Source organism: Protopterus annectens, chromosome 3.part1 (genome assembly GCF_019279795.1).
Source record: "Protopterus annectens isolate FY-2018-M chromosome 3.part1, PAN1.0, whole genome shotgun sequence".
In the NCBI taxonomy this organism is placed as follows: domain Eukaryota; kingdom Metazoa; phylum Chordata; order Ceratodontiformes; family Protopteridae; genus Protopterus; species Protopterus annectens.
Genome location: NC_056732.1, coordinates 1193635816 through 1193658934, shown reverse-complemented (window position 1 = coordinate 1193658934; position 23119 = coordinate 1193635816).

Sequence of the window (23119 nt, the reverse complement as noted above, 5' to 3'; positions counted from 1 at the left end):
GCAGAATTTATACAAGCACTAAAATACTTAAAATCTCCCATGTGATCACCACCTCAGACAGACTAGGCCACTTTCTATCCTACTAGAAATGCAGTCCCAGGACTTCTTAATGTAAAACCACACTACAGTTATACTGAAGTGAATTCAAACAGGGCAATCAAATAACTTAGCAACTTAGCAAGAAACACAGACTTTTAAAATGACAACAATACACAGAAACAAGCAGTAAGGTCAGTGAAAAGCAAGGCTCTATACAGTGATAAAAGGCAGAAAAATATAATCAATAATTTAGAAATATAACAGCAGTACTCCTAAACATCTTATAAAAATGCAAAAAAATAAACTTAAAGTACTTATCTTTGCAAGGATTATACTAGGTACGAGCCAAGTGTGTGTGAACTCTTTGGAAATGAGCCAAGAACTGTGCAAATACAGTGAATTTATAGAGGCTGAAAAAAATGAGTAAACAAAGCAAATAGCTCTCTGACTAATCAAGTAGTCTCACTTATAGCTGTCCTGTGTGATCCCAGCACAGAAAGACCAGGCCATCTTCTACTGCAACACCACATCAGGTCTCCCCTGAAAAGAGACCAATAGCCTAGTGGGACTACCCCAGTTCACAAAAGATAGATAAATACATACATATATGTGTGTGTATATAAATATATATATATATATATATATATATATATATATATATATATATATATATATATATATGTATACATGTGTATATATGTATATATATATATATATATATATATATATATATATATATATATATATATATATATATATATATATATATATATATATATATATATATATATATATATATATATATGTATAAAACTGAAACTTATATTTAAAGTGAAGTCTTCATATTAGTACGGTGATTTTTGCATATACACACACACATACACACACACACACACACACACACACACACACACACACACACACACACACACACACACACACACACACACACACAAAGGTACCGTGGATATGTATGCGGAACCCCCTCTGCAGTGTGCCTTGCATAATAATGAAGGCATGTTACTGAGGGAGAGGCGTGTAACATGGTTATTGAATCAGTGTAGGGAGTGTGTTACTGTGTCTGGAGATGCAAAACACACCCCCTGCACTGTCAAAGCACCTGATATCACTGTAGGCAACTGAAAAAACTGAAATTAAATCTTTTTTAGTTGTATATTTTTTAATAATTTTTTTTGTGTTTGCACAGCTGGCGTGCAGCAATGGACATGTGCTAGACATCTAAAAATAGAAACCAGATATATTTAATTATGAATGGAAAGGTCAAGTTTAAACATAGGTGAGTGTGCTTGCGAGGCATGCTGCGGTGCTCAACAGTGCTTAAACATAGTGAAGAGTTATATATAAAGGTATACCACCAATCCACACATCTACATAGCTGAAGGGTTAGAGTGACAGCTTTATGTCCAGTAGGGGCAGGGTTTGAATCCACAGGCATGTTATTTTGCAAATACCCATATATGCGAATTATTCCAAATTCTGATTATTTTGTTTTATTACTCAGACAGGTTATTACATTTAATTTGCAAATATACATTTATGAGAAGCACTATTAAATCCCTGATTGAATTTTGTATGAATACACTGATAGATTATTAAGCATGTATGTTGTAAATACACATTATGATTATTCTTAAACCCTTGACTGAATATTCTACGTACAAAGAGACATATTATTAGGCATTTATGTTTCCAATACACAATATGAAAATTAAATATAAATCCCACTTTGGTCCACCCAGCTAAGCTCCGCAAACAACAACTAAGCCTTGCCAAGCACTGCTTAAGCCAGGAATGTTTTAGCAGTGTTAGCTGGATTGCGCATTGCTAAGTGATGTGAAGCACTGCTAAGCAATGCCCATTTAAGCACTGTTCAGCCCCTAAGCTGGTTTGCACACCGCTAAGCATTACTAAGCATTGCCAGTTTAAGCACTGCTCAGCTTAGCTCAGTGGGTTTGTGAGGTTCTAAGTGATACGCCACATTTTTAAAAATGTCCCAATGGCAGTAAAGGTCAGGAAAACAGCCTTATTTAAGTGCAACAGGTGGGAATACAGCCATAACCTTTTGGAGTTTGAACTTGGCAGGAACTATGGCAGGAGTTGGTGAGGGTGCGAGCTTCCAGGCACAGCGTTGGTGCATTCTGGAGTCCAGGGTCATGGTTGGACTCCTTGTTAAATACCATGACATCCTGCTGCTGTAGGGCTAGTACCAGGGATCAGAGTTCAAGTCAGAGGCCTAGGTCTGGCTGGCATGTGATCTTACCAGTGCAACTGATATCCCCCATACAGGTGAGCAGGTGCATCATCATTATGATGACATGAAGCGTCAGATGGGGGATTGTGGCCACCTAGGTCTAAATTGCTCGAGACAGGAATATCCCAAAAGTTTGTAAGCATTGTTATCATTGTTTTACCAAAACCTACTCTGAATGTGTGATAGACATGTACTCATAATGGTGTGTTTCTCTCCCCACAGCTGCAGAGGAAAGAGCTGGCAACCTAGAGGCCCATGCAGGGCACTTAGCAAGGTTGCGCTTGAGTGTAGTGAGTACAGATGTAACTTGCAATCTATAGTCATATAAACAAGAAGAACTAAATTAGTAAGTGCCACTCGGTATATTCAGTTTTGATTGTACTGCAATGAATGTGGTTATAGACCTTGACTGAAATAAGTGAGTAATGCCAGGTACAGTTCAATAAAGATGAAAGCATGAAACCTAATAATGTTAAGGAAATAACGTTTCTAGTGCAGTAATACTGTTAAGGAAATAAAGTTTCTACTGCATTACTAATGTTAAGGGAATAACGTTTCTACTGCATTAATAATGTGAAGGAAATAAAAGTTTCTACTGCATCAAGTGCGGAATTACAGCTGCATTGCAACACCTGCATTATATGAACTGTTCTTCAATAAAGACTGGAAATATATAGCAATTATTGCATGAAGTCACCCCTAATGAAGCTGTGTTTGGCAAGATGTGTGTATTTTGGGCAGTTGGTCATGATATCGAGTATTGTGGACTGTGATCACTGTTGCCAAATCCCTCAGTCACAGATCTATCATGGACATAAGTTATGTGAATAGCACAGTCAAATCATATCAGTCCACCGTGCACCTTGGTAGTCATATATGTTCCCCTGACATATAATAGTCCCCTGTAGTTGTGTACCTGTAGGTGTTACATCTTGGCACATACTGTCCCATGTGGATAGCTTGAGAGGTATGTATGTGTTACAGAAGCTACAGGGCACTCATATACATAAAGTAAGGGCAGACCTGTAGAGTATATAAGAGTACTGTTGCAAACAACATAGACTATACTGGTATTGCATCTTTCAGCTTTTCCCGGTTAGGGGTTGCCACCGCAGAACTCCGGTCTGCTAATGATTGGTAGTTGATTTTTACATGCCGAGTTACCAGCCCTGATGCACAACCTTCAACGAAGGTACACCCATTCATGCATGTCTCCACACAGAAGACTCACTAGCTGAGAATTGAACCAGACAGCGTTTACTGTGAGGCGACAACGCTACCACAGCACCACCACCGCAGGTTGATAGACTATACTGGTATTAATGGACTGTATTTCTCTCCCCCCCACCATTATCTGCATCATTATTTATTATTATTATTATTATACATCAGTTAATGTTTACAATTAACATCTGTTGTTCCAAAACATTACGTTGAGCATTGTGTTTTATTATTGTTATGTATTACAATGGTTGCATACTAACATACCTTGTTGAATTACCTATGTTGTTGGCCTTATGCTGTAACTGTTACTGGCATGCTGTTAATATACTGACTGTTATCTTACTTATTGTAGTGTTCCATATGCTATGCAATGTGATGTTACAGGATTATTTGCAATGTTCTGGCATGCTGTTATAACTAACTAAATGTTCTGCTCATTACTAACTTATACACTTTGAAAAACCTCAACATCATAGCTCGATTGGGTAGGCCAGTTCCTGGTGATCCACCTACCCTATCTCAGACAGCCATGGTACTATGTCCCAGCATGTCTGATACCCAATCTGGTACTGACCCCTCCACTGGCCCTGCACCACCTATGCGTGGAACTGTCTCAGGGGCTGAGGCCCATCCCCCTCTGGGAGCAGGTGTGGAGGAGGGTTGTCACCCAGCAACAGCTACAGGATTGTGTACCATGGCTATGAGGATTTCCTGTGCTGGATTGAGGGCAAACTGGAATACCTGGAGGGGCAAGGTGGCCCCTGTACCCAGCCCCCAGCACAGGCACGTTCGAGGCAGTGAAGGAGCAGTGTTGACTGCCCATGTGTGGGGATCCCAGTCTCACTGCTGCCATCTGGGGGCACATGGCTCTCTGATTCCACAACACCTTCCCCATCCAAGGTGCGTACCCCTCATGTGTCACACACCACCCCTGTATACTGTCTTGTCTGTCTTGTCTGTTTGCAAATGCAGCAACCCCTACCCAACATACCTACACACATGTACCTATATCCCTTCCTCAGCATTCCATTTTCTCCTTGAAAAAAAAGGGCATCTGTCCCACAAACAAAACAAAACCCCATACATAGCTCTCCATTTTGCACCCATGCCCACTGGGCACAACTAATCATTACATGAGTTAATCAACACAGTTATGTCACCCTCCCCATCTCTCTGGGGTGTTAGGATCCAGATTCCAAATTCACTACAACCTGCAAAGCTGTTGATGTAGAAGAAATGGAGAGCTATGGTCCTTTCCTATACCCATCCTGCACATCCCTACCTGACATGCAGTATGTTTTCCCCCTGCTTGCCCCCATTTTACCACTTTCCTATCACCCCTTTTTTCTTTTCTTTTTTTTTTTAATTAGCATGGGTTTAAGTGGAGCTAAGCAATGTGCCATGATGCAGCTCGTCATGCAAACCCACGCAAAACTGCCTTAATCACCTTTTCTGTTTCTGACACTGTTAGGCACATATGTAAAACAATTACCACTACCAGGTCTTGAACCAAGGACCCTATCAACTGCAGCATAGTACATTAACCCACTAGGCCACTCTACTCTGAAGTAAAACAGGTGTTTCCATAAACATATTCTGATTGCCAATGATACACTGCTTGTACATATAATGGGAAAATTGGCAGTGTACTTGGGACTGTGATGCAAACATGAAACCAGTACACATCCAAATAAATAATGATGGATTTATGTGAGGCCTGGGATAGCAGGTATAGCTGCCAACTGCACAGATTGTTGCAGAATGTCCACAGTTGTGAAGCCTACTTTTGGCACAGTTGTCATGAAACGTTTTCTGTGCACTAAAGTACTGATAAGTCAGTGCAGAGTGAGGTTAGAAAATCATGACAGTTCAGTGTCACATGTCATACCCATCCAAACACAAATGGTAATGTAACTCCTGTGTAACAGTCTGTATGCATGCACATATATCTTGCAAATATACCTGTTTAAGTATTGACTCAGTAGCTCAATCTGTTAAATCCCTAGCATGCTGTATATTTTGCCACCCACAGTCCTGTTTGAATCTAGTCTGTTGCACTTCAATTAAATGCTTGTGAATGCAACTAATGATGAATGAGTCCTGCAATTATAACCAAAACAGGTTGCTGCTACTGCATTCACTGCTATCCATGTTAGTATGTGAAAGGCCTGTAGGTAGGGACACACTGCTGAAATATGTGTAGGCTATCTGTATGTCACCTAACACTCTCTGATTGGCACTGTTACATAACATACGTACCTTAAGCACATGTTTCACCTATACTGTTATGGGTACCCTCACCCTGGCTTTGCTGTAACAACAGAGCTGACACTGCTCCCTCACTAACACATACAGCTTGCTGTCCTCCACTGTGTTCATACTCCCCTGCATGAGTCCTGGGCAAGAAGCAGCAGCTGCAGCCTGCAACATATGCAGCAATATGTTCATCTACCCACTACAGACCTACCATACCTCACAGCCCCCCTAGAACAGGGGATCCACAGTACACCCATACGTAAAGGGGTGGGGGAGGCAGAGGTGAAGTGATATGGACATGTGTCATAGTCTGTCCCTACAAACATACACAACTGATAGACCAGCATCTACTGCAACATCATAAATATTCTAATGTGTATGATGTATGACACTCACATCTGCCTTCTGCCTTACTGACCTCAACCCACATTGTTTAACACTGAATTGCCATATAATCAGGAAGTCATTTGACAATGGCCAAACATAACATGCAAAACTGTGGACATACCACGTAAATCCCAACAGTGAAAATTATTTGTACCTACCCGCTTTGATGCTGTAGTCTCAACATCTCAGTAATGTCCTTCTCAAAGTCTAGGAAAGGGGCCAAGGCCTACATAAAGGCCTTACATATTGCAATGCTGTGCCATGTCATTGGCTAATGATATTGCATCCCAGCTGTTCTAGGTGCAATTAGTAAGTCTGAGCCACTGATTGGTTCACAGGCAACCACATTTTATTGAGCATTACCTAAAAAAGACAAACATCAGCCTATGGTAAACAGGTCTGCAACTTGCTTTACCAAGCAAGACTGTGACTTCAGAATTAGTTTTCTTCAGGGTTTCTGCACAAACGTATTACAGCACTCTACCAGGTTTGTAATACAAGTCCCCATTTAATGGGATGCAGATGGGAGGATACAATTATGTGCAATAGGTATTACAAGAGTAGGCATCTAGTACATCTCTGGGAATGACATGTTGCTGATAGTCTGCTGTCCAAAAGCTACAGCCATGCCTTTCAACTCTGCCTGCTGTGACTTAGATCACAGCTGTGGCCCTCTCATACCCTCTTACAAAGGTCGGCTCCTGTCCGAATGCCACTGGATTGTGTGTTGGACATAGTGACAGTGGCAATGGTTGGCACAGATGGCATATCACATGATGTACTGTCATTCAGCTCATCTCAGCATGTGAATGTCACACAGGAATAGTTCAGACATTATACTGCTGTCCCTGACTGTCCCTGATGTACTCTCACTGAGTCCCTGTTTTGTCGATATTTGTATATCATCACTTGACAGTTATGGCTACCATACTTGGTAACCCCGTACAGCAGGACTGCAGTTCATAGCCATTAGTAGTGGGGGGACACAGGCCCAACCTCAGTGACACAGTGTACATAATGATAATACAAAATAAAGGTATGAATATAGTACTAAATATTAATGTAGCATACATTGTTTTTTGAGGGTTCTGGTGTGTGACTGCCAGATTCTCCACATTCTAATAACAACCAGCAATTATTTTCCAACTGTTTGCCAGACATCCACATGTTTCTGGCAAAGGGACCTTATATATCAGGAACATGTACACATTACACAAACATCTACATGCTGGAGAAGTAGGACACCTACAGGGAAGATACCCTACAGCACATTTACATTGCTGTCTGTCATTGTAGCACATGGATATTGCTGTTCTATCCTCATATACTCATAATAACACATATCTATTTGTCAAACAGTGGCTGTCTGACATGGTCATGGGATGTTGGCCATAGGGGAAACAACACAGTAGATGGCATTGATGGGAGTGTGGACATTCAGCACACTCCATCACAGCACACAGGGACATAGCCAGTATTGCTACTATGTTGCTGATAGCCAAATACTGACTGTGTTGATGGATGGTGGGGTATGATGTGGAGGTAGCGGTGCATAGTCCAGGCCAATGTGGAAGTGCAGGGTGTGCACATAGTGGAGAGCAATGTATGTGGTCCTGTGATGTGTTCCTCTATTCTTGTCTTTCAGAAAGGATGAGTAGATGGAGGCACCTGCCATTTACAGCTGTGGAAAATGATCTGATCCTGGATGGTCTACTACTGCATCATGTCATTCTGGACTCACCACAATTGTGAGCAATGTTCTGCAATGTGGGCTGACCTTGTCACAGCTGTGAACCGCATAGGGCTAAAGGACAGAAGATATGAGCAGGTCCATCACAGGGCAGTAGACATGGAAAATGCTGCATGGCAAAGGGCCGCTGCTGTGACCAGGGACCATGCTGCCACTGAAGGAGGGCCTGCAGCAGTAGAACCACTCTCGGACACAGAGGAATTCCTGGTGAACCTGGGATCAACCACCAGCTCCCAAGAACCCATTAACCCATACATCATGGAGGTGGGTGCCACAGCCTCCACAGCAAAGGAGCATCCAGGTATGCCTCCTGTGTGCACCACTGTAATACTGTATCAGTCATTGTGGTAGCATCTGCATACCAGTACAACGATGTCAGGTCAATCTGCATTGGGGAGGGTGTTTGTAATGCACACCTGTGCACACATACTCAGAATGTCAGCAATGTAGGAAGTATCACAGTGCCTACTGTATATGTTTCAATACACACAATACCTCTCCCTCACCTTTCCATAGGTACATCAGGTGTGGCCAGAGTCCAATGTCCTGTACCCAGTGAGTGTGATAATGATTTTGTAAGGCCCATATATACCCAAACAATGTTGAGGGCTGCCATTTTGCTGTATACATAACTGATATGCTTAGCCAGAGAACACTACTTGTACATTCTGTCTCGGAGGGGTTAACTGCAGTGCATTGTATCAGTAATCACAGTAGTATATGTGTAGGATCTGTAGCATACTTGCACTTATTTTTGTAAAGGTCCATGCAGTCTGCTATGCAGGGGGCAAAGGTATGCTGAAGACAGGTGCACTGTGTTTTAGGTAAAGGTCTGTCACATACACTGACATATCGCTAATCTCACAGGTGTATAGCAGTGGCAGAATTAACCAGATGTAGCTGCAATGCATACCTGGCCTGCCTTGTGTGTGTATGTTGTATTCTGCTTGTGTGTTGTGCATGGCATCAGAAATAAGATGTGGTATGTGTACTGCAGTTGTGGCACCTAACCTGTATTTGTGTGTGTGTGTGTGTGTGTGTGTGTGTGTGTGTGTGTGTGTGTGTGTGTGTGTGTGTGTGTGGATCACCACACATAATACTGCAGGTAGTAATGTACTTATATAACAGGTGACTGTGGGGGTTGGAGTTTGTCCCTCTCACAACCTAATCTCAGTGTCTCATCAGACTCCCCCTTTGTCCACACACACAGTCAGTATGCCCACACATACCCAGTCTCCTGTGGCCACAGATATTATACAGAGTGTGGCGGCATTAAACAGGAGAGTGGGGTGACAATGGCATCTGTGAGTGTAGACACTGGTCATAGCCAGTCAGCTGGTGAAGTCCCACACAGACAGATGGACAGGGGTGCATGAAGGAGGACTGCTGCCCATCCACCATCTGTCACTGGTGTCACATCAAGAGTCACCTGATGCATGTTTCTGTTCATCATGGAGGCACAGGCATGTTCAGAACTCAACACCAGATAGATGCTCAGGATCATGGATGCATCACTGCCTGACATCTGTGACTCCCTCCTCCACATTGGTCACACCGTGCATCATTTCACTGATGTAGTGGACAGACAGTGGGGTGAGACATAGTCCTTGACCGCACATTGTCTGTGCTAGAATATGTGGTGGGTGTAGGGTGTCGGCAACGTGGGCATAGATCAGTAACAATATCCACTGAGAGTCCATGTGGCCATGCACACTCACACTCCTGTAGTGGCAGTACCACCAGCACTACAGGAGGGAAGGTGCTGTTCACACCAAACATGACAAGCCATGGGCACATGCTTCTGGGTGGTCCCATGAGGGACACAGGCCCAACAGACACCAGTCACCATCAGTGACAAGTAACGCATCTGACCCTGGGCATGGTGGTGCCAGTGACACACCTGGCAGAGGCAGTTCCCGTGTTCATGGTCGGAGATGGTAAACTGTCCATTCTGCCATGTATGGTCCACAGCTGTCCAACATACACATGTGTAGGGCTAGCACATGACTTGACTGTGTACGCGGACACACTCATACATAACTGTCATATGCAGTTCACCAACAGACACACATGGCACCTCTCCATGGCCCATCTGGCCAGCACCCCTTCCTGACTCCCACACATGATGTCAACTGTTTGGCACAGCCTATGCCTCTGGCACCACCACACCACACCCTGTGCAAGTGATGATACACTTACCATATATCTGCCATCCATACCATGGATGCAGGGATATGCAAATGTGTCTGATGCACAGGGTGACTATAGTACAGTACATGGCATGTTGTAGTGTGGTTGTGTTATGCCATGACAGGTACTGTATGCTGGGGTGTATCATGAGTACACATCAAAGTGTTATTACCATTGTTGCTTGATGTTAGATTGGCATTGTTGTTGCAGACTGACAGGTGTTTCTCAGAACTTTGTATGTTTCTGTTGCACAGGTCTGAGTTGCTACACTGTGGAGACGATCTGGCAGTACAGCAGCTCAAAATGACATGGTTGCAAAGCAGAAATATGACATCAGCAAGGAATGGCTGTATAAGTGCATGGTTGCCTAGGTGAGTATGTGTAGAACAGTGTGTCAGGGCAATGGGGCAGACAGCATAATCATACATGCATGACCTTTGACAATGCATCCTACCTTTGCTACGTGTCACCTGGGGGTTCCATACCTACATATGTAGGTGGTGGCAGATAGCATTTATGCATAGTTAGATGTAGGCTACTTAGGGCCAGAAGATACTCACAGGGCCATAAAATGCATAACCATTGCATGCAAATAGGCAAAACAAACTCATTGCTGCACAGGGGTATACTGACAGACAAACACAGTTGCCCTTTATGAAATTAGAACCCCTACCTTTCTAGTAGTATATACTATAGTACTACATACATATTGCATGTCCATGGAGCTTTTGTGTTCTGAGAGTATCTGCCAGTGCTGTTAAGGTGGATGACATCAGCAGGGCCTGTAAAAGAGAACAATGGGGGGTTGACAGGACCTGAAAATGTATAACCATTGCACACAGATAGGTGGAACAGACACACTGCTGCCAGTGGGTATATTTACATACACACACACACACACACACACATACACGCACACACACACACTGAGTTGACCTTTAGGAAAATAGAACCCCTATGTATCTAGTAATTTATACGATTGTTCTACGTACTTATCACATGTGCCATGGAGCTTATGTGCTCTAAGAGAGTCTGCCACTGCTTTTAACATGGATGACATCAGCAGCTATTGATAGGGAGGCCACGGTTGTGGAGGACACTAGTCAGAGGGCCATAAAATGATTGACCATTGCACAGACATAGGGCTGTATGTACTGCTGTATGGGAAATATGTACATATACACATACCCACACAAGGTGGGTGATGTGAAATTAGAATTCCTGTCTACCTACTAGTACACACTACAGCCCACAGTACTACTTGCACACACCACCACCTTTATGTGGCTTTATATATGTACCTGTATGTTACCTATATATATATATATATATATATATATATATATATATATATATATATATATATATATATATATATATATATATATATATATATATATATATATATGTGTGTGTGTGTGTATGTATAGCTATATCTATATATATATACATACATATATATATATATGTGTGTGTGTGTGTGTGTGTGTGTGTGTGTGTGTGTTTGTGTGTGTGCCACATACTGCTAGATAAGGGTAATCATGTCTGAGGAGGATAGAGAGAGACAGATACATATACATACCTGTCTGTATGCACAGTGATATATTCACATCTCAGTTCTTTAGGCATACGAGGCATCAGACATTGGCCAAATAGCTAAGTGTAGGAGCATGCCCAGTGTGACCATCAGTACTTAGAAGGTGAATCCAGGCCAGACCTACCTGTACTCCAATCCAGGATATTGTGTGTTACAGCCAATTGGCTGCTGCACCTGATTCAACAGTCAAGCACCTCCCTGATATTATGTCCAAGAGATTCCTCGTCTGTGTGCTGCACATAATATCTGAGTCATACCTAAGTGTGTACCGATTGTAATCAGCTGTACATGGTTTTTCACCTTATATCTGCTATGTTTTAGATAGCATTGTGACTTTCTGGTACATCAGTGGCAAATCATTATAGACTGATGTTAGGAACTAATGACAGACAGTTGATTTATTGACTCCATCCACAGCAGGGAACCCATGCTACTGGATGACTTGTTATTCTCTGCACTGTCTACATTTGTGGTGCCACTAGTTGATCCTTCTCCTTATATGTGGGCTTTTGTCCCACTCCTGTTCATTGCTTTGTCCATATTTCCTGCTCTAAGTAGTTGTAGGTATGCTGTGACTGGGGTACATGCTATAACACCTCACACAGGGTTGCAGACTTCTCACATCTAACTGTACAGCTCTTACAGGATGTGCAGCATTCTGCCCTATATGTCTGCTCTGCTCCACAAATGGTTGTTTTGTTTTGATAATATAAAACTACATGGTGCCCATTGACTTGCTGTAGATACTGACAAAGTTACATCATAGCCTGTACATCCTGCTGCTACTCTGACTTATTACAACCTGCTGTTATACTAGCCACCTTCTAGGTTACTCAGAGCATGTATAATGTCCATAGCTGTGGCCCCGTGTCCCTCCTTTGTCTCTGGCATTGTTCAGCTTTCGTGAAGTAACAAATAGTGACATATTTTTTCAGTCTGTGGGACTCCTACCATAGGAGTACCTCACATGCAAAATTGTAGGTGCAGCCAGCTTTGAACTATGAACACTATCAACCACGCTAATGTACTTAGCACACTAAGCCACACCAGCTACCAAAAAGGGAAGTTTAATTCCCGACACTATCAACAGCAGAAAGACATAACACTGACCGCTGCATATTGAGGAAGTAGGACATGTCGCCAAGTTTTTTGGGACAGCCTTGGGACTGTGTGTTCTGTTGCTATGATCTTACTAACATACTGTTACTATGTTACTGCGGTTGTATGGGAACACATCTGTGTTGGAGGTAGGGGACTCTAGCATTGATGATCATGCATCTGTCCTATGCCGCCACTGTTTGGCATTTCACTCACATAGTGCAGTGGGTTTTGCTGCTTTGTGACCTACTGCATATTATGGGACAGCCACTATTAGACAGAGAGTACCTGTTGTCCCACATACCTGTTAGTTCTCTGCAGGTAGCCCAGTAGCCCAGTTACCCCCTTGCATACATGCAGTAGGTCCATACATATGCTACCATATTTTGGTACCCCATACATTTGTTGTAAAGAAGAGTGCCTTACCTTGTGACTGTAGCAGTTGAGATAGTGCTTTGGGGCTGAGTCTGTCTGATGCATGCAGTACTCAGTCAATACATGGTAAGGTACAGGTTGTGTGGTGTGGCTGACATCCTTTTTACAATGTATGTGAGTCAATGTGAGGTGTCAGTCCCTAGGGTCCTAGGTTATCAGTGTATGTGCTATGCAATGCCTCTTTGACAAGGCCAGGGCATACTAGGCATGCCTACATCAGTTTACAGGGACAGGCTCAGGGGGTTCCTCATCCAAGTCAACCTGTTGCTGTGGCTGTGGGGACCTTGGCACTGGTGGGGCCTGAGTGTCCTTTTCCTGTGATGATCCTGCAGCAGCTGTTTCTGCAGGATCATACTGTGTAGCATGGAACATACTGTGAACATCTGTGCACATGTGGCTGATGAGTAATGCAGGGCTCCACCAGATATACGGAGGCAGTGGAACCATGACTTGAGCAGCCCAGACATATGCTCTATGATGTTCCTTGTTTTTGCATGTGCCTCATTATGGCATTCGTCAGTAGGTGTGTGTGTGCATTTCTGACAGGTGTCCTCTTCCACAGTTCCAGTGCATAGCCAGCATCCCCTGGTAGATGGCCATATGGGATGTCCCTGAGGCAAACATCTGTTACAACTGTGATGCGTGTCAGATATGGGAGTCATGATAACTGCCAGGGCTGCCAGCATGCACACTCATGATAATGCCCTGGGCATTGCACATGACCAGGCAGTTGATGGAGTGATACCCCTTGGGGTTGATGTAGAGTCTACCCTCCTCACCTGGCAGTGCTTTGATGTGTGCATGAGTGCAGTGTATGGCACCCAGTACCTCAGTGTAGTTTGCTACATGGTGAAAGAGATGCATATTGCTGGCCCTCTTCTCAGAGGTGCAGTGTAAATAAATGTGCTCACTGGCATGTGTTTGCCTGGCAGCCAGGAACTGGTGGGGTACTCTGGATGCAGATGTCTGTGAGACCTCCATCATGTCGTCAGTTGGTCTTTGAAAAGTACTAAGGGCTACACATATCTTTCTTTGCAATGGGATGGGTTTGCTTCTGTTGGCTCTAGGTCTGAGTTGAGGGTGGCAAAGCTTGGTCAGTTCTTCTAGTATGTCCCTGTCCATCCTGTAACACTCTACAATCTTCAGCTCATGTAGCTCCTGGAAGGTTACCCCGGGTCTGAACACTCTTCTCATTCTAGGCCTATTGTCAGCAGCAGCATCAGCATTGACCCCAGCCTCTAGCACATACAGATGTAGCAGAGCAGGAGCAGCCCTTAGCATTCTGTCAGTTAAAATTCCCAAGTCTGTACTCCAATGGTGCAAAGTAGGGTGAGAAATCAAACTGTAGGGTGTATGCATACTTTATAATTGTGTGCTGCAAATGTAGGATGTGTGATTGGCTGACTATGATGCATTCCATCTGCCTGGTATATCATTGAGGGGTTGAATGGGCAATTTAAGTCCAACAGGCATTATCAGTATTTTCTACCTGTCTAGGTAAAACACAGCACAGAAGCTGACATGCAAATTTATGTGCACCAGTATTTCATCCAGGTGAAGAATGGTTCTAGAAACCTATGCAAGGACATTCTGAGTTTCCAAAACTGTAAGGTTTTGCTTTTTTGCCCTCAAAAGTCTTATAGTGGATAATAAGGCAGACATCAACAGCATCCTACAGCTTAAATTTGATACAAATCACATATCACCTACTCAGAGGTGATCTCTGCCTAACATACAAAGCTATGTCAAACCCAGAACTGTTGGACATGCACCACTTAAAGAAATCCCAATCCCTCCAAGCTACATGCTCTAGGGACCCAAACTTTGTCACCACAATAAATAGAACATGCTGGAGGGATAGATTTCTGTCCCAGAGACTTCCCATACTCTGGAACAAACTACCTATCTATATCAAACAAAGCTCCTCATTAGCACTCTTCAAGAAAAATCTTGATGACTGGATGGGAGATAGGAAATTCACCCTGGGGATTATTTCTGTGGCACTGCTCGACAGGGGCAAAGGAAAATAATTTTCTTGGCTGGCGAAAACCAGGGTACCATTTGGCTAGACTTATATAGGCCCTAGGGCCAATAGCCTAGTACCTACCTATGAAACTATGAACCTATAAACCTATGAACAAGTCATCCACATTTCCTAGTGAGTAGGTACCTATTAAAAGTATTCAGAAGCTGAGACCACTGAAAAGATGTTTACAACTATTTTTTACCAGTGTTACTGAAAATTGTATGGTTTACCTGAACCATTTATATTCAAGTCTATTTATTTTATCTTACAATTGCTGTATTTTTCTGCATTTTATATATCTACAGGTTGTGTTCTTTTGTTTAAACTTGTTTTGGATTGGAGGATAAGGACGAGCACAAGCTTTGTTTTTACTTTTACTTTTTAATGTGAAAGCTCATCATGCAGATTTTGATCTGAGGGGTATCATACAAGGGCAAGAAAAAGCTCAACTGTTTGGTAGTTAATTTTTTCAATGTGTGTGTGTGTATATATATGCATGTATGTGTGTGCGTGTGTGTGCGTGTGTGTGCGTGTATGTGGGTGTAGGTGTGTGTGTGTGTGTGTGTGTGTGTGTGTGTGTGTGTGTGTGTGTGTGTGTGTGTGTGTGTGTGTGTTTTAGTTTTGCTTTACCACACAGTATGGAACATGCAATTATGAGGATATTAATTGATGCTTTTTATTTAGTTGACTGGATTCCTATTACAAGAACGAAAGTTCACTACTTCGAACTTGTAATAGGAAGCCTCACTTCTGCGAGAGTTCACTTTAACAAAAGTGAACTTTTGCGTAAGTGCACTTCAAACAAAACACCGCAGCACAGTGGAGGACATAAAAAACAAGCTATGTTCTCCACTATGGTGCGATAGTCATGGACCTTAGGGTTGGGGCATGGGTTAGGGTAAGGGGATAGTTAGTAAAACTATCCCCTTACCCTAACCCATGCCCTAACCCTAAGGTTTGTGACTATCGCACCATAGTGGAGGACATTGCTATGTCCTTCGCTGCACTGCAGTCATCATGGACCTTAGAATTAGGGCACGGGTCATGGTAAGTATATAGCCCTATGGGTTATCACTTTACTGTGACCAATTCCCTAACCCTAAGGTCCGTGAGTACTGCACTGAAGTTCAGTACAACACCCGTTGGTTGTACTGAACTTCGTGTAAGTGCACTTTCGATTAAGTGCACTTTCGCTGCAGTGAGCAAGTCATGCACTATTTCGAATTACTGAAAATTCAGTCTAGTGTATGGAACCCATATATATATAGATATAGATATATATATATATATATATATATATATATATATATATATATATATATATATAGATACACACACACACACACACACACACACACACACACACACACACACACACACACACACACACACACACACACACACACACACACACACACACACACACACACACATACACACACACATATATATATATATATATGTATATTATATATATATATATATATATATATATATATATATATATATATATAGAGAGAGACAGATATAGCTATGTATATATATATATATATATGTATGTGTGTATATATATATGTGTGTGTGTGTATATATAGATATATGTATGTATATAGATATATATATATATATATATATATATATATATATATATATACATATATAGTATGCATTTCATCTCTGTGTATACAAATATACATCATACATTTGTGGCTTGTTATAAATATTTTGTACCTGGATGTATTAATTTGCTACACCTTTGTTACTTTTTCTTCTTTCTGTATGCTTTAGGCAGTGACTAAACTTGCTATCTGTGAACCAGTCCAATATCTCAGTTAACAAACGTATAAGTGGTTTTGATGTAGTTTCCATCTCTCCCACTAGTACATTCTTCCAACACTACATTTCTACACCGTATTATTGCCAACTTACATTATGCAAAATATATGCATACGCCCAAGTTCCACTTTTCCACAAATAAAACATTTATCAATATTTTTCTTCCTTTATCCCTGTAACCACTCAAGGACGTGATATCCCTAATAATTTATCATCGGTGGTTGATCCCATGGGATTAGCAAAGGAAATTTTCAGTGACTAACAATACCATGAAACTAAATTGCTTAAAACTCCATTCAGCAAACCTAAAAGTACCTTTTTAGTTTGCAGGAGGCAGGTGGTAAGCCTTGTTCCCCCATATTAGGGATATGCATCTCTACCCAGAACATAAATATCTTAGTGTATTTCAACTCCATGGTCACACAACAGTGGGAAAAAGTACGAAGTCCATTAGTCCTGAAAGTAGCTTTCAGTAATCTTGACTACAAAAGTTTTGCCATAATACAGTTTTCTGCTACATCTTCCCATTCCACAACTTATCTGCTTCCTTCTCCAACCTTGTGCTTAATGGCTAGATCCTTCTTTATGCCCTTTCCAAAATTTCCTATATATTATTCTGCTACCTTCCCTGCTTTTCTCTTTCATTTTTTCCACATTGCTATCTGAAACCAATCCTTGTCTTCAAACCCTCAATCCCCAAAGCATTCTGTACATAATATGTATTCACCATCCCTTGCATATTCAGTCACTTCTACTAGTTTCCTTTCATCAAGTTAAATTCATATACCCCTTCTCTAATGTCTAAACCTCACTTTTTAAAATAAATGTCCCGCTGTTATAATGGATTTCTCTCTCTTTCCATTCACGAAACTGCCATATTCTCTCTTAAATATCATTAATTTTCCCACAGTTCTTCCTTGTCTCCCTCCTTCCACTTCTTTTTTTTTCCATAGTCTGTACCATTTTTCAGCATCTCCTTGTCTATATGCTGCTTCAGTCTATAACTCTGCTCTTCTCCATGGACTCCTTCGTAATTCTTCTGCTTTCAGCTCTTCAAATAGTGCCCCTTCATTCTCAACATTTGCATCCAGCGTGCTCTGTTAAATTCTGTAGAGTCCTCTTAAGTCCAGCCTATCCAGCTCCCTTTCAGTGTATGTCCACTCCTTTTTCTCCTTGCAATTCACAGTTGCACCTCCTTCTATGTAAACACTTTAGATAAAAGCTGTACCTCTTCTATTCCCTTTTTCAATTCTCTGGTAAGTTCCTTACTATGTATGTTACCTTATACCAGTATAATTGTATCTATTCTAATCCATCCCACCCAATAGCCCTATTTTCCCTTTCAACTTCCTGAAATATCTTTTCAGTCTGTCCTTTAATCCGATCAGTTGCTTCTGTATTTTTTTCCCATAAATCCAGTGCTAAATATTATTCTCCTTGCTCCTCTTCTACTCCATGCTCTCCACCTCTTCCCAGGTTTTGGCATAACCTTGTACTTTAGTCCTACTTGATTTCAAACCATTCGCATTCCCTCTCTACAATGTCCGTTGCCAGCTCTCCTTCATTAAATAACAGACATCTGTACAAAGATGCATAAAGACATTCCTCATCCATGTTCCTATATTTTCTCTCTAATGCCTCTATTAAGCACTTTGATTACTAGGTCTTTTAACAGCAGGCCGTCCTGGTTGCCCCTCTACTGAAACTCATATCTCCTGATGACACCTCATTACCAAACACTTCCACTGTCTTTTTTATTTATATAGCCTGTAATGATTACTTAAATTTACCCCAACTCCAGTTTCCTCCAGTCCCATCCCATTGAATCAAACACTTTTTTTATATCTAAAAGCATATCAGTATATAAGCATACATTATTAGCAAATCCTAAACATTCTTTAACTGACATTCTGTAGAAAACTCCATTTGCATTTCTTGATGCATTCTAGCTTAAGCTACCTCCATTTATTATGCCGATACTTTAGTACCAATGTTAATCAAAAAAATGCATTATAATTAATCGTCTCTGTTTTATTCCCTTAGCCTTCATCAGTGCTATTACCATAGCTTTGCATATCGATCATGTTCTATTTCTTTCTGCAGGTTTGTTGGAATTTTTTAACTACTTCTTCTGCCAGATCTTTACTCATCATTATAAAAAAATTCTCTTATGGAACCATCCAGCTCAGCTGCTTTATCTTACTTTATTTCTTAGATTATCTGAGTACAATGCCTTTTTCCACTGTCCTGTCCTGTGACACCCTACCCTGTTTAATTAGTCACTCCAGCTTCCAAAACTCTTCTCCATCATTAATTCCACCATCCTGTCTTTGGCTATATCTCATACCTTCATATGGATTTCTGAAAAACCTTCATAGTTCTTTCCTTACTTACTGCTCTCCCTGCTAAACCTTACCTTCCCACTGTAACTTAAAGACAGTGTTATCCATTGCTTATTTTTCAATGCTAGGTATTTGACAATTTTCTACCCCTACTTTTATCAGAACTCCTATATCATATCATTCTCCACTTCTATGTATCATTCAGCCACCATCCTTATTATTTTTATACCTCTTCTTCTTACCATTCTTCTGCTTCACCTCACCTCCTCTCACCTACCTTAAATGTCCTTCTGACTGTATTTCCTCTTCTTTGATTAGAATTGCTCTAGTGCTGTCTATGTAGTTTTTTTACAATCATAGGTTTATAGATTAGTACTAGGCTAACTGCCTTTGTGGGCCATTTTTAAGCCTAGCCAAATACGTCGTGTGAGAATCAAACCCTGCCCCTTTGGTTTATAAGGCAAATACCTTAACCATTATGCCAACCTCCCACCCCCCTCCCACAATGTTTATTTAGCTCAGGTTCTGATATTCAGGAATGAGTTTTCTCATTCCTGTCTGACTGTATTATTATAGCAATGCCTTTTTATCTGCAATGCTGCGCATTGTTTTATGTCTGCAGCTGACTCAGAGATAAGGTGCAACACTTATTCTTTACTTAGGTATGTTATGCTCTTTTCCTGAGATGGATTAACCTTGGCGTGAGCAAAATAAATTAGTAAAAGGAGGAGCTACTCATTTTATTGTGTTGCTAGTCTTACTGCTCAAAAGACTATTCATGTGGCAGTAGCTATGTTCAGATGTTATATGTACCCAAATAAGTAATTTGAAGGAATTAAAGTCATTTTGGGTCTTGCAATGCATGTATCATAGGAAGATTTATTTTTCTTTCACATTCTAAATATTTCTGCCTCTGCCAACAATATCTCTGTAACTAACATATTCAACCTACCCCACTAAATCAGTCCCAGTTCCTCCATTTCCCTGTTAGTCACTTGCATCAGATCATCTACCACTTTTCTCAAGTCATACCTGACTTCTCTCTCCCTTCCATTTATTTACATTGATCCTCTGCTTTGAATTCCAATTTAAAGGCACTCTTTCTGACAAAGTGCTAACCACCTGGCCTTAAAACACTATCCTGTTTCCTTTGTATCGTCTCCAACCACCCACAGATGTTTTGCCTCCTCACCAGTACTCTGTGTAGCCCACCTTCCTGCTGATCCCCATCATTTCATAATGCATATTTTCTCACCTCTTCATTCCTTTCTCTCCAAGCATCCACTTTCCCCTCATCTTTTCTTCCAATTTCTGTTGTTGCCATATATTACTGTCCTTCTTCCAAGACTACCTACTCTTCTTTGTCTCCATTATTACATTACAGTCCCCATGTGCCCCATCAGTTCTACTGTCAGGTTCCTTTCCATTTCCTCCTGTTCCCTAAAAGAATTATAAAATAAAACATGTCATTCTTTGTTCCATAGTCATTTTTAGTCTGTATTTATCTTCATATGATCTTCCCAAATAATTCATCTCACATTCTCACTTTTCCCTCAGAACATCCTGTTTCTGCTGTAACCTGATATACCCCACTTATGTTATGCTCCATTTCCACCTTTAGAAACTGCTTTCATGTTATGTTATTTACCTCCCTCATCTTTGTTTTTCATGATGGCATGTATTTCTTCCTATCTCTTTACTATAAGTACTAACTAGGGTCAGCTATTCCTCCCACCGCTGGGTACTGTTTTTATCCCTCTTAATCTGTACCACCATGGTGCCTCCACTTTGTCATCTGCTTCTTTCCTACTTTCCTCTCTCCAAAGCTAGCCCTAATTGCCCCTTACGCCACCCCATTGCCCTCCCTTCCCATACCCAGCTGAAAATCTCCCATACGTGCAAGATAAGTCTGAGTCCTTTGATCACTCCCCACTGCTGGGCATTTACTGCCTATGCCTGGATTTCCACTCCTGAAATAAAGTGATTGCTTGTAGCTCATGAAGATGTTGCATCCCCTCTACTGCAGAGTTGTGGGTGGGATAAATGGTGCCTTGGGAAATTTCCATTCAGTGTTCTTTTCTTGCAGAACTCTGGAGCAAAAAAATTAAGTATGAAAAATGTCTTCCCACTGTAGACAAATTGTTACTATGTTACTACATAGTAGCTATTTCCTATCTCTCATACAGCAACTTTAGCAGTTAGATAACAGCTATTTCCTCTCTCTTTTGTACTGCAACTTTAGCAGGGAGCTATACAAGCTCTCTGCTATAGTGACAACACGAAGAGCAGGCAGTATTGTAAGTCATTCAAGCAGCTACATTATTAATTATTACTGTTTAAATGATTAGCAGCAATCAAGCTGACTTGCAGGGAGCAATCAGCACCTGTTCTACAGTGCCAAGCATACCGTTCAAGAATTTCACAGAATGTACAGATATTTTCCTCAAATTTTTATTCTGTTCCTAAAAAAATAAGGTTTCTGGTGAATCATTGAAGACTGATGTCACTAAATAATGACAGACATTTGAGTTATATATTTCATACCCTTCAGAAAATGCATGTTAATACACAATCTGGTATTCTAGCAACTTTCCGAGTTAAAAGAGCAATATTTAAAATCCATGCCAGATTATCAGCCTTGCTCCTCCCATTATTGTTGACTTTGTCCAGAATTCTTGTGCTAAGAGGTTGAGAGTTATGGTGTTGAGCGTGCCCCCAACAGATTGTGCCAGGATAACCATTTTCCTTGCCTCAACCTTAATAAGACCTTTGTCTCAATCTTCCATTTTTCTGCATGGCTTTCTGCTCTGAATTGTATGAATTGCTTCTTTATTGATCTCCTCTATCCTCCCATTTCTCTTCACGTTTACATTTTCACTTATAACATTTACCCTACAGCCTGTACCTTTTTCTGCTAAAAGACCATTTCAGCTGCCTTTATCTGACCCCACCTTTTAGTTTTTTCTCCTGGCCCCAACATTTAATCCTATGCTGCAGTCATTTTGTCCTTTCCACATGCTACATCTAATTGCCTTGTGATATTTTTTAATTTTCTGTTTTCCCTACTGTGATTCCTCCTGTGCCTTCTTGCTATACCTCCAAAACGTATTGCCTTCTCCTCATTTCTTCATAAGTCATGCTAAGCATGTGTGTACTGCAACCCCACATTACATGTAGTTACCACCCACTGCCACTCTCTTCTCTTCTCTTCTTACTGACCCTCAACTCATGTAACAACCATGTCACCAGCATATTAGTCTTTATATCGTTCCATTTATCTACTTTTATACATACCTCTTCTCACTCTTACAGCCATTGTTAAAACTCATCAATGCGTTCCATTTCTTGTCCTACTTAACTTGTAGAATGAGCCATGATACTTGCATCAGTTAAGTGATAAGAGGCGTTACTATTCACTGCTCATTGTAATTCCCTCATCCAAATGCTCTGCCTGCCATTAGTCAGCAGTAGATATGTAATTTCATTCTTGTTACGCCTCCCCTATACTAACTATATATGCATTCATTTTCCAATCTGCACTATAATCACCCACCTTTTAATCACAACCTTCCCTTTGCACATTAGTATATCATGGCAAGTAACTGTACACATTTTACTTATGTTCTACACTACCAGGTACGCAAAGGACATTCCCCTTTACCAAAAA